Source organism: Triticum urartu, chromosome 4A (assembly GCF_056163025.1).
Source record: "Triticum urartu cultivar PI428250 chromosome 4A, HENAU_Tu73, whole genome shotgun sequence".
Classification (NCBI taxonomy): Eukaryota; Viridiplantae; Streptophyta; class Magnoliopsida; order Poales; family Poaceae; genus Triticum; species Triticum urartu.
Window position 1 is genome coordinate 589340445 of NC_141876.1, and position 8911 is coordinate 589349355.

An 8911-nucleotide genomic window follows, 5' to 3' on the forward strand; every position below is an offset into this window, starting at 1 on the left:
AAAAGAGAAAGTTTCATGCCAGTATGGGCGAAAACCATCAATTTTCACATTCCCCTAATAAATGGGTGTTTTTGAGGTCCTTTTTCCGATCAGTTTCATGCCAGTATGGGGTCAAAGTATACAAAAATCACATTCTCCCCGTAGAACGCTGTTTTTAGAGCTCTCCTTTTTTGGAAACTTTCATTGCGCATAGTACGAAAACCAACAGAAATCCCACTGGCAAGGGTGTTGTGCCGGTTGCCGACCAGGCGATCGACCAGCTTCCGACCAGAAGCGTTGGTCCAGTGAGGTGAGCCACGACCAGAACAGAGCTGTTACAAAGGAAGCCCACTCCCTTATGTTCTGATGGGAAATAGGACTAGGATCTGTAATAGTTGTATCTGCTTTCCTTTGGTTTGCATGGGCACGTGATACATTCCTAGCATGACGTTGGAACAAGCAAGGACCCAGCGTGATCCAGAGGGCAAGCCCATCCCGGGTAACTTTGTATCCTGACCCAAGCCGGAAGTTTGTCGAACTTGTAGTCTAGGACATTGGTAGGGATCCGCATGGGCACGCTGAACAATCCGATGGCCACCCACAACACGAAACATCAGCCCCGCTCGTAGCGCTTGCCGATCATCCCTATCTCTACCGGGCCCGTATTCCCCGCCTCGCTGATACTTATTCATTTCTTTGAATCGATAACGATGGGTATCCATGCCTCTTAGTTCCGGGGAGATACTGGTTATGCCAGTGTGGACAAGTTCAAATGGAGCAAACCCGCAAGAGCATGGAGCATAGGATTTGAATTAGCCCAATGCGGATGGCAGCGATCGAGCAACTAAACGAGCGAACTCCAAATAGAAATCTTTTGCGCTTTCCTAATGTGTTCTAACAGGTGTTACAAGCTTCGATAATCTAGCGTGAACTAACCCGAACTATGGTTTCGCTTCCCTAAACTATGTGGTATAATCACTTTAAGTGAAGCATGTCCCGATGATTCCCCGGATAGGAGAAGGCCAGCTGGGTCATTTGTTTGTATAATTACGAGTCAATTCACTCCTGCGGTTTTTGCCCGAGTCAAAAGACAAGCAAGTCCTTTGAGTACACAGCGAACGAAGTGCCAGAATGTGAGCCTAGGGTGAACAGTGGTGCTTCCATGGCAGTTGGATAGTAGATCAGAGAGGCAGGCCAGTAGAATATGGAGTTGTTTTCGTTCTCTTGTTATTCTTTTCTGGCTATAAGTATTTCTGTCTTGGATTCGTTTGGCCATTAGGTTTGAATTGCCTTCTCTTTCTGTCTTCCATTTGAATTCCGTGATTTATCCTGCTATTTGGAGAGTAGTTGATATGGTCTTTCTTGGGTTTGGCTTTCGAAGTGCAGTTCGAAAAGAGTGAGTTGCTGTCAATGGCTGGAATGGAATATATAAATAAGATGGAAAATATGGCTTTCTTTCCATCTACCTATTTGAAGTAGTAAGCTTATCTTTTAGGTGGGAATAGTTTACAATCGAGTTTGAAAGCATTAATGAAGTGAGCCTATTACATCAAGTTCTTTTTTGACCTTTTCATTTGAAAGTAGCCATAGGCAAGGAAGGCTACCTATTGATACGGAAAGAAAGCCATCTCTGGCTATTCTTTTTTAGGGTGGAAAAGAGTGCTCCATATCCATATATGTGCTTGGAGGGAAGGCCACATCTTTAATTGTATTCTTTTTCGAGGTCATCCTCTTCAGCCTGTGTTAGTAGTGCTAGTTTTTCGTTTTTAGTACCTTACGGGTCTATAGAAAGGCTTAGAGGATCCTAAAGTGTCAGTTTATGTTGGAATTGCTTTGCTCTTTTTCAAGCAAATAAGCTTGAAAGAAAGTGCTTTTATTTGAGTGGAAATGAAAGAAGAAATCGTCTATCTAGACAGAGTATGTGTATTATTCGGTCCATGCTTGCCCTTCTAGGCCCTTTAGATCTATATCTATCTTACTATCGAAAAGGGTTTTAGGAGGAGCAGAGCAAGTCGCGTTTACAGCCAGCAGTTCTTATGGGCGTAACTCCCTCTAGTATTCCAATAATCTCCTTTCCTCCAATATGTCACTAGTATTCAAGTATGCGGCTCGTATTAGTATGCCAGGCGTTCGAGAGACCAGAATTCTTTTCATAGCCTTCCCTTCAATATGCCATCTTGTCTTGCGGCGCTCTATCCTTCCAAGCGAGCCTGTGCTCGGGGAGCACTCCTTCTATCATTCATAAAATATGCTTATCTCTCCTTGGTCGTAAAGCTTCGCTTTGCTTTCATTTACCGAAAATGCCATTGGAGTTTCCAGCCGGGAGGCGCAGTCTCGTACAAGCAACTTCTCTTCCTCTTTCGAAAAGTAGCAAAGCGGTGTCAGGTTGGAAGCCTGCGGGCCAGTCTGTTCTAGCGCCTCATTCTTTACATCCTTGCATTACTCTCTTCCTTTCCTCCTTGCCCTAACTTGAACTGGCTGAAACTAAAATGGCCGGACTTTCTAATGATGGCACTGGCTTGGCTGGATCGACATGAACTTCTATTAGGACAGCAACTGTTTTGCCCCTTGTCGAACTTTGACTGAGACATAGCCTTGCTGCTGCGGGGCAGCCGACTTATAATTCTAGTTACTGTCCTTCTTGTTCATGTAGTGCCTGCCTCTCTCCAAAACTCCTTCCCGCACTTGATTGAGCAAAAGATGCAGCTTCACTAATTGAGTTAGGCACCTGCACTTCCACTGCAGCTCTGAGTTCATTCTTCAGACCCAAAAGAAATTGTGTCACCAGCAGCAGTCCTCCTACATTCAGATCATACAATTTAACCTAGCGGAGCGGATTCAACTACTTAAGATATTCTTCCTCAGAGCCAGTCTGCTCTCTATCATCATCTATCGTCTAAATAAGTAAATAATGACACCGATATAGATCTTGTTGAGGACCCCCATCCAAGCCATAGGAAAGAAAGCCGCTGGAGTGCGACGCTCAAAGCAAAAGTAAGTAATAGGGAAACAAGGTTCTATTAGGCTTGCAGGGCTGCTGCTCTTTGAAAGACGAGGTCTAGTGGAAGAGGCGGGTCGGGCAAGTTGAGTACTCAGATTCGGCGCTTGCTTGACATCTCTCTTTGAATCTGAAACCTGACATGACCATTGATTCCGCCTCCATTGCCGGAAAGGATAACGATGGATCTTTAGCTAGCTCATAGGCAGAGGAAAGGTATACGTTAACAGATAAGGAAAAGTGGATCCGCTACCAAATACGTTGTGGAGCCGTGTTCTCCAGGGAGGTTTGAGGGTTCTTGGGATGGGTTCTATGTTGCTGCCCATTCATTTCCTATTAATAAGGAGATATGTAAAGCCAGTCATTCTATTAAAGAGAACTTCCAGTGGCAGATTTTAGATGGTAATTCGGTGCGATTGTTATAAGACCCTTGGCTCGGTGGGACTGCATTGAATAGAAGGCCTATTCCTATGAACATGTCAGAGCTGTTGGAAGGTTTGTCTCTCTCCCACTATCTCATTCCTAATAGGGATTGGCATCTTAGTTTATTAGCTTTTTTTCTCCCTGATGAGGTGGTGCGAGAAATTTCAGCTGTACCAATTCCTAGAAGCATCTGTTCTGATACTTTGACATGGGGGTCTTCTGTTCACTCTGACGATTAGGATGAAGGAAGTATACAGGGAGGTCTGCCAGCCATTTAATGAGGAAGGTGGTCTTCATTTCTCTTGCGTATGGAAGCTTAAGGTCATTCCCTGCATTCCGTTTTTTTGGTGGAAAGCTTATTGGAATAGACTTCCGTGCAGAGAACGAACTTCTTGTCTCAAGGAATTTGCTCCCATTGTCTCAGTGTTTTTTTTATGTTTGTGAAGGGGTAGTGGAGGACATAGACCATGTTCTGGTGAAGTGCACAGTAGCTAATCAAGTGTGGATGGTTGGTCTTCCTGAACTCTTTGAGCTGGAGCTTTGGACTCTACGAGGTATTGGGTGCTTGCCCTATTGAGAGTATCTTACATTCTCTCTTCACCAGACAGATAGACAAATAGGCAATCCGATAGAAAGATTATGGCTTCCTTACTATCAGCAAGCTCCCACAGGCGATGAACTGCTTCTGACTTCTTCATTCGGTTTGTAGCCATACCGTATAGAGTGAAAAATGCCTTTTTTTGGAAGTAGCTAGATTCAAGCAAGCATCCTAGCAAAACGATCTTTTGACAATGGGCTCTGCCCAACACTGGGACTGACTGACTTTATACAGAGATAGAAAAGGCTGCAATCCAAGTTTGATAAGGCGGTTAAAGACATTCATTGTGGTTGGTCACGTTGGTGAATTAGATGAACAATCGATATTACCATCTTGGACTGTGAAGTCATCCATCCAGACATACTTCTTAGGTTAAATAGCCAAACATCTGAGTGAGTCAGTCTACCAATGCCTTGTGACTCATGACAGTAGTCCACCAGATCCCTAGTTGCTGTTTTTGTCCTTTTGGATACCACCTATTTTCATATTGAAAAGATTCCAGTACCTTCACCACAAACACAAGGCCTGCTGCTCCCTAAGTTGTAAAGTCGCCCGTTTGGTAATCGGAGTGAATCTATACTTACTCAACTACTAACTCTGAATGTTCTCGCTATCGAAGGATTTCTTTCTTTGCGTATGATGATTGAGGCTCAATTCCTTCCCGAAAGAATAGTAGACTGACAAACGTATCTTACTCGTTCCCTCAACTGCTCGACTGAAAGAACTCTTAGTTCTCATTCTGTTCTTTCTTGTTTTTTCAGGATCCAGGAAAGACTTTCTTTAAAAAGAGGAATCCAGATGGATAGATTGTGAAATAGAGTATCTCCTTCGATTGAAACATCAAGGATGAAATAGAGGACTTCTAACCGAATGATTGATGGAATTCAGGTGCGATTCCTAGTATTCAAATAAAAGAATATTAGATTACATATAAGTTATTCGTGTTCCTACTCCATTCTATTCTCTATTTCAATCTCATATGAGGTAGCTGGTCAAAGATAGGCTATGTCGACCCTTTCAAACTGTTTTCCATAAAAAAAAGCATAAATCCGCTTATGGCATTCACCCAAGCATACAGAGACAGAGGAGAGCTTGCCTGCGGTAAAGGAAGGTTTTTACTACGAAGCATACGAGTCTGCTTTAACCAACAGGGGAGTGGGAAATACACTCCCCTGTTTGTTACAACTGATGCCCCGCCTATAAGCAGGTAGCTTGTGAGCTATCGATCAATTGTGAATGTTCTCATAGAATTGGATCTTATCTTATTCACATAAGTCTTTCATTTCGTACATGTTTCCAAGAAAGAAATTAGGACAACCAATTAAGCATTGGATGAGTCAAAGGCTTCTTCGAGCATTTCCAGATCAACTAGGACAAGACTCAATAAAGTCACCAATGTTGCTGCTTGCTTGACTTTGCTTTTTTGAATCTACTTCTTTGCTTGTCTCGCCAATGAAGATACTGCATCATCTCTATACTTGCTAGATAACCAACACTTTGCTTCCCATTTCTTTTGCAATTAGATCGATCTCCCAATGCTTATATATGTGGTGCCCCATAGTGATGAATGGAGCAAAAGCTAGGAAGAATTAGGAAGCATCAGCCCGGAATGACCCCAAGACTTATTTGCAGGAATCATAGCCAGCCAATAGAATTACTCTTTTAATATAGCAGCGGTGACGCCATGGATCAAGGAAGAAGGTTTTGTCTTATCCCAGCAGCAATGAGAGCCTCTTTCTTCTCCTGATGTGAATACACAAACCCCTATAGCGTCCGACACCACTCACATACCCTAGAAATTCTTGTTGTGGGGCAAGTGAAAGTACTTTGATATGCCCCAGAGGTCTTCGAACCTTGGTATTTCGAATCAGATTGATAGCTTTTTGAATGGCTGCGGTTCCGGGACTCAAGTCTTTAGTTTACAGGTTCTACATTAGGTTCACGAAACGGATACCTATCTACACAGCAAGCTTCTTCAACAGGTCATTGGACATCACCCTCACTTCTTCTAGCAGGAAAGCGCGTTAAGAGGTAAGATCGTACCTCAAGTCAAAGGGCCTCGTTATAGTTGGAGGCAACACAACACACGCTGAACAAACCTCAACTTGCCTATTTTGTGTAACTGGTTGAAACTACTAATTTCCAGTTCATCTTACGATGGTATACGGTGACGGGCCAACCTTCTATACTAGTGCATTCATAGGAGGACGAAGCAGGAATTAGGAAGCCCTACACTTCAACCGGAGCGAACTTCACACTCGAACTTGGATATAGCAAATAGATCAAATAGGCTCAGAGAGATACGGGGCATAATCAAAAAAAAAGAACCGTTGGAGTGGCAATACAGCTAGATAGATAGATAGAAGGTCTGATTCTAAACGAAGTCTGATCTGTCACACCCAGCCATAAACAACCATTCCAGATTCCCAAGATGAAGTGGAAAGAAAAAGGATGCATTCAGGATCTCATACTTCGGCGAATCTAGGGGCTCAGAAGAGTGTCACCAACGACGGTAAATCGGTGGGCCAAACCAAAGAAAGACTGTCTCTTTGACGACGTGGTCACGGGGATACGATCCGACAAGAGAGATGCTGAAGAATATGCCCTCCTCAAGGGGTCAAGCACTCGATCAGAACTAAATCATCCTGCGGCACTCGCAGCATGAGCACATAGGGCAAGATGAAGAGAAGGATAAACGCTAAAGAGATCGTCAACTTCACCTTGGCATGCTTCCATCAGTGCCTCAAAACATTTGCTATTCTTATCTCTAGAAGGGTGCTTCTATTGTTGTAGTGTTTATAGCGAAAGAGGACAAAAGTCCAGCCGGACACCGTATAACTCCGGTATCGCGTCGCGGGTGAAAAGGGCCTGAATATTTCCTACCAGCAAGCACCCCCACTAACTCACACGTCATTCTTGCATCTCACTGACACTGGGCCCGAGAAACGGCAGAAAGCAAAAGGTGTGAACCTTGTAATCTTTTCTATACAGAAAAACAGACCCTCTTCGAAGCTGAACGTTGTGGGGCACTGCTGTCAGCAGAACATTTCCTAGTGTGTAAGCGAATTTTAAGGTGATAAAAAGGCAGCGAAGTGTTCCAGCGGCCAGCCACGACGCTCGCCCCACCGTCCAGACAGAGAAACCCCTCACCAAGCAGCGGAGCTCAGCATTTCCACCACACCGACGCCTCCGGTCTCCCCCGCGGTTCCCTTTCCCGAGAAGCAGCTGATCTTGGCCGTTGGATCGACGTATAAATAGCCACGGGCACGCAAGGCCGGACCTCTATTTCTTCACCTGCCTCCCCTCCCACCTGGGCATGGCGACCTTCTCCATGGAGGTGTTCGACAACGAGGTCGTCCCGTCCACGCTCAGCAGCATCGCGCCCATCCTGCGCGTCGCCGCCGAGATCGAGCCCGAGCGCCCCCGAGTCGCTTACCTCTGTACGTGCATTCGTTTTCGCGGGGATACGTATGGTGCATTTCGCATGCTGTTTTGATGCGTTTGGGTTTGGATTTTGTGGCAGAGCGAGCGCTCCTGGTTCATTTTTTTGGCGTCGGATCAATGCCGCGTAGGCTGTGTGTACTTGGAAAAGTTTTGTGTTCCCACGTTCAAAAATGTTTGTTCTTATATTTTTTTTGGGGGCACATGCGCGCCTCGATTCGTGGTTTTCGAGGATGTTTTGCTTTTGATTCATAATCATACGAGTCTATGCAGAAAAACAGTTAGTGTGATTTCCTGGAGAACTTTTCTGGCTTTGCCATTTTTCCTTGCTTTGGAGAGCTAATTTTGGAGTATGTTCGTAAGCGTCCGCATTAGATTTTGCTTTCGGCGATCATCCATACGTATTACTTGTTCATTTCGGAGCACCTTTGTGTTTCACACTTGAGGGAGCAGATTAGATGTACTAGATAGTGGTATTTCCGATACTTTCTTCGTTTTGTTGAAATCATGTTGCAATCGGATAGTTATGGTCAATTGGTTTGGCTAGAATAGTTTCACGTATCTCGAATGGGGACTCGGGTAATTGGTTTCTAGTTTCTACTACATCCTGCAAAGTAAATGGAAGTTTCTAGCGTTTTGCTCGCTTTATTTTTCTATTTTTTTTTTGGAGAGGCAAATTGGGTTAGCCTTATTTTCTGGACGTCCTTTTGAAATGATTCAATTTTACTAGTTTGGAAATGAAGCGGGGAAATAGACACGGTGAGAAAGATTGAAAGAAAATAAGATTGAATCTAACCTAAAAGCCAGAGCAAAATAGGGTCTAGGAGCAGGAAGATTGGGGGATTTTTTTATCGGATTTTGCATAACTACCCTCTCGAATCCAAAGATGCCACTACATAATTTTATGTTTTTGCTCTTATGCAACACCACAGGATAATAGCCCCAGTCTCGCGAAGCGCGTGAAGAAGAGCGATGCCCGTGAAATTGAGAGTTTTTATCAGCAGTACTACGAGAACTACGTCCGTGCACTTGACAAAGGGGAACAAGCTGACCGGTAATTCTGAAGCTCCAAACCAGAGCTCTATCTCGTTATAAATCTAATCCTAGCCATGACACACCCTGTCCCATGCCAATGTCGCCTTCAGGGCCCAACTTGGGAAGGCCTACCAGACCGCCGGAGTCCTCTTCGAGGTGCTCCGCGCCGTCAACAAGAATGAGAAGGTTGAAGAAGTCAACCCAGAGGTTTCGAGAGTGCCCAACTTCACCACCCGCTCTTAGATTCCAGAATTCGTGGCCTGAGCTTCATTCATTGATTTATTCGGGTGCATTCCTTTCGCACCCCGGTTATGAAATTCCGTACTCATTAAGTGCTGGCCCCCTTCATCGTCAGATTTAGGTTCACCGCTAGCATAGCATTCTCAAATGCAGATTGCTCCCCGCTTGAGCTACCATACTTTGTTGGATTTACGACA